A 7,468-nucleotide genomic window follows, 5' to 3' on the forward strand; every position below is an offset into this window, starting at 1 on the left:
TAAGCAAGCGAGCGGGTGCCGCTCCGTAAACCTGCTGGCCGGTTCAGTGTTCTGCGCATGCGCAGTGAAGTCTCCGCTTGCAGCAGTGGGCCGTAAACTGGCCGAGTTAACAGTTTCTAATGTGTAGAGTAAGCACACGCAACGTGAACTGTCGCATCGAATAACACTCGGTGGTTGTTCCGTATAATACTCCTACACCTTAAGCACGCAAAGAAGGCGACGGTAAAATGTTAAAAGCAAAGCTTTATTCCACGTATGTCATGTCACGTATACGCCATACGTATTCCACGTATGGCGTATGTCACGAGAACTTGCGGATAAGCGCTGGTGGTTTTCATGTCACCGGTCTTCCGGCATCAGTATTTACGTATTCTTGCGAAACACTTAATTTCCGATGAAAAACAGTCATTTCTTCTGCACTGCAGATGAAATGAGGTAATTTGCTGGTGAACTTAACGAGGTTAGTAGGGAGCGATAGGACGAACAAACGTTCAGTTCGGAAGACATTGGAAGATTCGTCCACGAACAGTTCATTCATGCACTGATGTCTGGCGTTGAGCCACGCCGACGCCGTCATCCTCGGTCAGCGTGTCCGTGCTGCAACCGTGCTTTGAGCCAATGGTCAGGGTGCTAGTGGCGCTGGACGCCAAGCTGTAGAGGCCGCGGGATCCTCCGTACGACCAAGCACGAACCCTGCTTCCTCCGTGGTCAATGCCCATGGCAGCGGTGTCTGTGCCTTCGGTGAAGGTCACCGACATCTGTCTTGTGGTTACTTCTGGCGGTTCCTGAACACGTTCGTTCATGTCGCTGATGCTGTGAACGACCGATTCGAACCCGCTGCAGCTGGGGTCGGAACCTGCCAACAAAGGACGTTGCGGTTCAGTTTCCTCGGATAAGCAGCACGAATGGAAGCAGCCCATGCTTTTGAAGTCCTGGCCGCTTCTGCGGGAGATGCGAAGAAAACTGCAGTGGCCGTGGTGTCTCTTCCTCAAAGGTACACGCCTTCCGCACCTGCAAAGGTTGTGCTCCGAAATCTTCGCTTCAGAATCTGCCGCTCGTTGCCTTTGTGACCAGCAAGACCGTAGCAACCAAACGGAACACTGCCTGCGGTCCGTCAGCTCCGCTCAATTTCTGCGCTGGCAAAAGAAAGCAGTCCCAATTTTTGCGAGACGCGTATTTCTTGGCCAGGCGCTTTGCTGTCGTAATTTTATACAGCGGTTTGACGGCTCGCTCAAAAACTAGTGAACGCAGAAAAGTATTTCGCGGCCACTGCACGCGTCACGTATAACGTATGCTTGTGTGGAAGAGAGACGTTGATACCGTATACAGGCAGCGACTACTTCGTGCGTCATTGATGACGCTGGAAAATGCAGTGGAATCAGTCTTATCGGGCGTGAACAACGCCTTCCAATATTATCATTTTGTCAAAAAAAAAACAATCAAAACGGAAGCACATGTTGCTTGTTTGTCTTTCTTTTTCATCCATGTCTCTCATTTTGTTTTTATTGTTGTTAACCTAGATGTGATTGGGGGCCATGTATGTTTAACGACTATTTATGTTCAATTCTATTCACTTCTTATCGCCCTGAAGATTGTAGCTGCGTGGCTGTGTCGTTGCGCAGCTAAGCAACAGGACACGGATTCGCCTCGTCCGTGCCCGGGCGAACTGTTGGGGACGGAATGCACGAACGCCCGTACGCCATGCGTGCGGTGCACGGTGAAGAACCCCAGATGGTGAAAATTTATCCAGAGTGCTTCACTACGGCGTGAATACCGGCCACGACGGCCGCATTTCGATGGGGACGAAATGCGAAAACACCCGCGTATTTAGATTTCGGTGCACGGTGAAGAACCCAAGGTGGTCAAAATTAATCCGCAGTCGCCTCTCCGGCATACCTCATCATGAGTTCATGCTTTTGGCACGTAAAACCCTATAATTCAATTCACTATGGCGTGACTAATAACCAGATCGAGGTTATCACACATGAGAGTACATAACTCAAAGTGAAGCATGCATACTCCGTCTAAGGGGCACCCACGCCCTTCAGGAAAGGGTCAACACGAGTGTCAGCCGCCCAATCGCCAGTTTAATTCCTCGTCTCCACCTCGGACGCATGCAGCGTGGCCACGCGCACTCCCACAACTCTTTCCTCATCTTCGGTTCTCGCCGCTAAATGTGGCAGATGACACTGCTTTAAGAAATGCGTTCCACCACACCCATCGGAGCGATGTCGTGTACGTAGTATCCAGGTGTTCCGCCACTTTCGTATGGTCAATTTAGACGGCTTGGGTCCTTCTAGAGCACGCACGAAAATGAAAAGGGCGTTAAATTGAAGCTCGGAACGAAATGGACGCCCCAGGTTATCGTAGAGCTACGTAAGAAGCAGTAATAATACACCATTAACGCGAGAAGCCGAAATAAAACTCAGATGCGCGCGTTCAAACGGTGCATCGCTAAAACCGGAAGTGTGGCTTTCCATCACCGGAAATACGTACCGATCGCGGATGCAGTGCAGACTAGCCATCTAGGTCGATGTCGAAGGTAGTACAGTCTAAACAAACCACAGAGTACATCACTAATGCACCCCAGAATACCCTGTTTTTCTTCCATGTCAACCGCTGCTGACTCACCTTTTTTCCCTATCGTCGGTTACATGATGACATCAAGACCCTGCATAATAAAGCCACGTGACCTGATGCGCGCGATTTGTAGTTATCTAGGAGGCGTTGACAAATTAAGTGTGTCACGCTCTGGAACATCACTAGACCACTGAGCCCAGCTCGTAAAGCAGCAACTTCTTGCTTCCTAAGTGCCAAGAGTATTTGTAGGCGTTGCGCACTGCGGCCGGCCGTCGTCATGCTTTGAGTGAGCCCGTAGAGCGGTAGGCATAATCAGCGGACGAAGCACCTTCCTGTGTTGTGCAAGAATCTTCAGTCAAAATTCACAACGCAGGATAGCAACAGGGACCACTAGGCAACATCTACCACAGTGACGGATGGTACTGCAAACTTTCGTCCTCAAGTTTTCCAGATTATTCCACGACAGTGCCTGAGAAACCAAAAACCATGGGTTGTCTTTGCTCGCTATGCAAGTCCAGGAAAATGCAAAGCGACAGCAACGAGCTGTTGTCGCTGATATTCGCGCCAGACACGAGCAGGCTCGACTACGAGACATCGTCCTGTGATAGTGATCCCCCTCTTCCGCTGCCGCCGCAACTGTGTCGGCGAAGAATTTCGGTGCCATTGCAACAACCTGGCGGTTCCAGCTCGAGTTCGGCCCCTTCGCCGACGCAGCCTGCATCACCGGAACAAGAGCTGTCCGAGTCGCTGCAGCGACCATCTACGTCCACTGCGAGACCCATGCAGCAACAAGCACAGCCCGTACCACTCGCACGATCACCGCAACGACCCTACCTGTACAGCTCGGGCGGTCATCGCCAGTTACGGCGACGAGCTAGAATGTCTCGACGAAATCATTCGATGTCACCGCGTAGATTCGTCTCTCTGGAACCGGCGTTGGAGACTATTGTAGAGGATTCGACCGAAGCCTAGTCTTTCAGTACGGTCAATCCTTCCAGCAGCCACAGCGAGAGCACGTGCGGAGATGGCGACACTGGTTTCCTGCCTGACGGCGCTACAAGCAACTCCGACGCTCCGAAAAAAGCCTAAAGCTCTGTGACGTGAGACGCCGGCACATCACTCAAGTGTGAGACCGTAGTTATACAGACGGTGCCATCCCATTCAGCAGGCGATGTCCTATACGTTGGCCGAGTCAAGGGCAGCTTAGGCAGGCTTCGCGATTGTCTCGTCTAACTTAAACGGTACCGCGCTTAGCATCGAGGGCAGGCTTTCGAAATTCGTGTGAAGTGCAAGGGCAACATTTTTACCTGCGCGTCTGGCGCGGAAAGTATGAGCAGCGCGTACTAGATGAAAAGTCGACCCTGTTCTTTGAAAGGACGACGTGTCACAAAGCGCTTGCATCAGTAATGTCGTGTGCTTTGTTTACCGCTGCACTGTGTGAAACCCTGAAAATCTTTGGCCGTACCTAGTTGCCTGATATAACTTTTACGCGCATCATGACGCAAATGCATGTTGAGTGGAAGGTTCCATTGTGCAGCAGCCATTGCAACGTAATTTATGCGCAGCTTTCGCGATTGATAACTACAAGATCTGTGTGTTCCCTTTATGCACACCCTAGGGCATATACGCAAGGTATCTTCTTTATTTTCCATATTTGCTCGTGCGCTGCATTCACCTTGTCGCGGCGCAACGAACTTTATCTTATTGTTTTATATTTCTTGCCACCAGTATTATAGTCATTGTGGGTCCTTTTGAGAATGCTTTCGCGGACGCAAGACCCATGTAGCATGATTTTTATTCTCTTCTGCTTCTTTTTAAGATCAGTGACTTGCCATGGAGAGTGGCAATGTACGTCACACGTTTGACACAGTGCTCTTGTGGAAACACTACGTAAATTTTTGCATTTGTTGTATGACTTGTGCAATGATGCATTAACTATTTTTAGTCGTGTCCGTGCTTTTTTTATCAATGAATGTTTTTCGGTGCTAGTTCAAATAAAATAAGGAGCTCCAAGAATTGACTGTTTCGTTTCGGAAGCTGCCGTTGCCGTGGCAGCTTGCGCAAGGATAATCTTCACCGGGAAACGTATGGTGGGAGCGCTACGTCCTTCGCATTACTGAAGGCGCGCCTTATCATGAATTATGTGGTTTGAATGCTTGTTTCGTGCTGGTTCTTTATTCTTCATATCTCCCTTCATATCTCGTCTCCGTTTATACTAATGAACTGCTCTATTGGCAGAACAGGAGCAGAGGCAAATGGCAGAGCCGAGCAGCAGCGCAGCGGGATTGCGACTGCGTGCCCTCCCGTTGAAACGAAGGCAAATGTGTATCACGTGACCAGATTTATTACCTTTGCGCTGTGATTATGCAGTTTCTGCCGCACAGTGAACCAAAACGAAGGAAACACGGCCAGGAAAAAGGATATGGTGCATTTGCGTCACGTGAATTCCTTCGCACCCCTCTTATTGCGCATCACCCTCGGCGTCACCAAACTGCTCCCGTTCGGCCATTTTACCAGGGCGCTCCGGCTCCTGTTCGTTCATTGTAACGCCGGTGCTCTGGAAGGAGCATCTTGGGGACGCTCTTGAGTGCCCCCGCTCGCCCGCAATGGAAAGCAAGCTACGAATTACGGCAATCAAAATTTGTTATTCCGCGCATTTCGTGGTGAAGATTCGTGGTCACACTTTTTCACGCGAGCGTGCGCTTCAGGTGCCACGACGGCTAGCAAATGAAGGAAACGCGAAAAGAAAAAAACTACGAAACGCAGAATCATCTAAAGCACCGTACTGGCTGCTCTATTACGCAGCTTGTTCATGATTATGTTATAAAGCTTTTTCATTTATTGCTGAGCATAAATATATAATTCCACCTAATTGCTGGTAAAAGCATCGGGCTATTTCTAGGTACGAACGCAGCTATTGCAAGAAGTAAGGCTAGCCTCCACAGCATGTATGAAACGGAGAATAGTTTAATTCTACAACTACAATATGTGTTGAACTATGGGAGTAGCAGGGCGGACACCTGAATGTGTTGAGTTAGCTACTTGCCACGTCAGTAGTGTGAAACTATTCATCATAACGTGCAACGCAATTTATCAATCCAGAGCTCTGCAACGGGCCGCGCGCGCGGAAATCTTTGGCATTTCAGTATTACCCACTGCTTCGCTGCGTGGTTTCTCTGATGCATCGTAAGCTTGGGTGTGTGAATGGTACCACAGTCCCTTCACAAGAAAGTTGTCAAAGGGCTCTCGTCTCACTGAGACACCGGGACACAAAATTCTTCATTGCTGTCAAATGAATGACACAAATATAACTGGTTCGTTACGCTAAGGCTATGCTCTGGTACCGCTAAGACACTTAAATTCAAAATTATTGTCGTTGCTTACGCTGCGACATCATTCCGTTCTACAAATGGGCAATTGAATCTTTTTCAGCCGGAAGAACAGCGCAAACGACGGCGCTTGCTAAAATCTAAATGTTTATTCTTTCAAGCAGCATTATATAGTGTGCCACCTCAATGCACCTAAAAGGAAGCAAGCGTGAAAATTATGGGACGAAATCATTACGAACGAATCTTTCCTTCAGAAGGACATAAATTATTGGGTAGCCTATGCCTGTCTTACCATGTTTTTAGAGTTTGTAGGATTCCAATATCAAACGTAAACCCCTCTGCAATATACAACCGTACAAATAAACGAGCGCGCTCATTATGAAAATTTGATATAATGGTGCAATCTCCAATAATGGTTCGCAACTGCATTCGCCCGCAATGTAATGTAAGATCTCTTGCACCATTTCAGACCTTATTTCAATATTCGCGTGGCTGCTTGTCGAAAAGGGCTCCAGTATAACTATCCTTGCAAATTGTTGTGAAAGTGTTTTAGCCTTAGTTTTCGGGCACAATTTCGACCAGAAAAAAACAAGTTTAATGTCCTTTGTCGAATAGTGCTACAGGAAGAAGAAGAAGAGCACGGAGCAGATACGTCTCTCACATCGGCTCCGTCTTTTTCGATGTTCCGCTGGCCAATTTTTCGAGGTACGACGATTTCAAGCACATCATCAGATTCGTGAAGTTGCCCAGACTCGACTGATACGAAGTTTCGAGGTGGGAACCAACTTTTGACAATTTTATTGGACTTTCTCTGTTCACCCCACTACGTGCGGAGCTAACCCTAGCGAGGAGCAGGGCCCATTAGGCCTTGCCGGCCTGCGCGCCAGGAGGACATGGCAGACTCCCGTATGGAAGACGAAGAGGACAACAACGAGGAAGATTTCGGTTGGCAAGTGGCTACCGGACGACGATCCCGTGCTGGAAAGAAGAGCAGCAACGCGGCGAACGCGACGCCAAGTACCTCGCAAGCGTCCGGCGGCAGCAAGGGACCCGCCACCAACACCGGCTCGATCAAGTACCGTATAGTAAAGGCCTCAAGGATGCCCCAACTGCCCGAGGAGCATCGGAAAATTATAATCAGGCCACGAGGAGGGCTAAATTTGAGCAAAGTAAGTACCACCGCTATTGGAACTGCAGTGATCGAGGCTTCAGGCCTAACGGCAGAGCAAGCAAGTGAAGACATGGTATGCCCCAACTTGACGCAAAATATCGTGGTGGTGAGCACGCCTGACCCAGACCATGCGGCAAGGTACGTGAGAATGAAGTCCTTCAAAATCGTGGACACGGAGTACGAGGTCAATGCGTACGAGACGGCCCCGCACGCCACGTGCAAAGGGGTGATTAGACAAGTCGGCATCAGGGACTCCCAGTCTACTATCACAAGGAATATCGTGCATGAGCGCAACCCGCTCGCTTTGGCCGCCAAGCGCATAAAGACGTCAGGCTCAGTCATCGTCCTCTTCGATGGACTGAAAGTGCCAAACTTTGTGCGCTACGGG

General features: G+C 49.4%; 1 long non-coding RNA gene across 2 annotated transcripts; it reads right to left on the reverse strand.

Annotated features, from left to right (window-relative positions):
* Positions 1-223: 223 nt before the first annotated feature.
* On the reverse strand, positions 224-6,410 carry LOC135918129 (uncharacterized). Of its 2 annotated transcripts, none has more exons than XR_010569565.1 (2): positions 2,497-6,410; positions 224-1,131 (listed from the first exon to the last, which is right to left on the reverse strand). It is a non-coding gene; the product is annotated as an uncharacterized lncRNA (long non-coding RNA). The 2 variants fall into 2 exon arrangements; XR_010569564.1 differs by having other exon boundaries at positions 224-1,136.
* Between the last annotated feature and the right edge of the window lie 1,058 nt (positions 6,411-7,468).

Source organism: Dermacentor albipictus, chromosome 10, assembly GCF_038994185.2.
Source record: "Dermacentor albipictus isolate Rhodes 1998 colony chromosome 10, USDA_Dalb.pri_finalv2, whole genome shotgun sequence".
Classification (NCBI taxonomy): Eukaryota; Metazoa; Arthropoda; class Arachnida; order Ixodida; family Ixodidae; genus Dermacentor; species Dermacentor albipictus.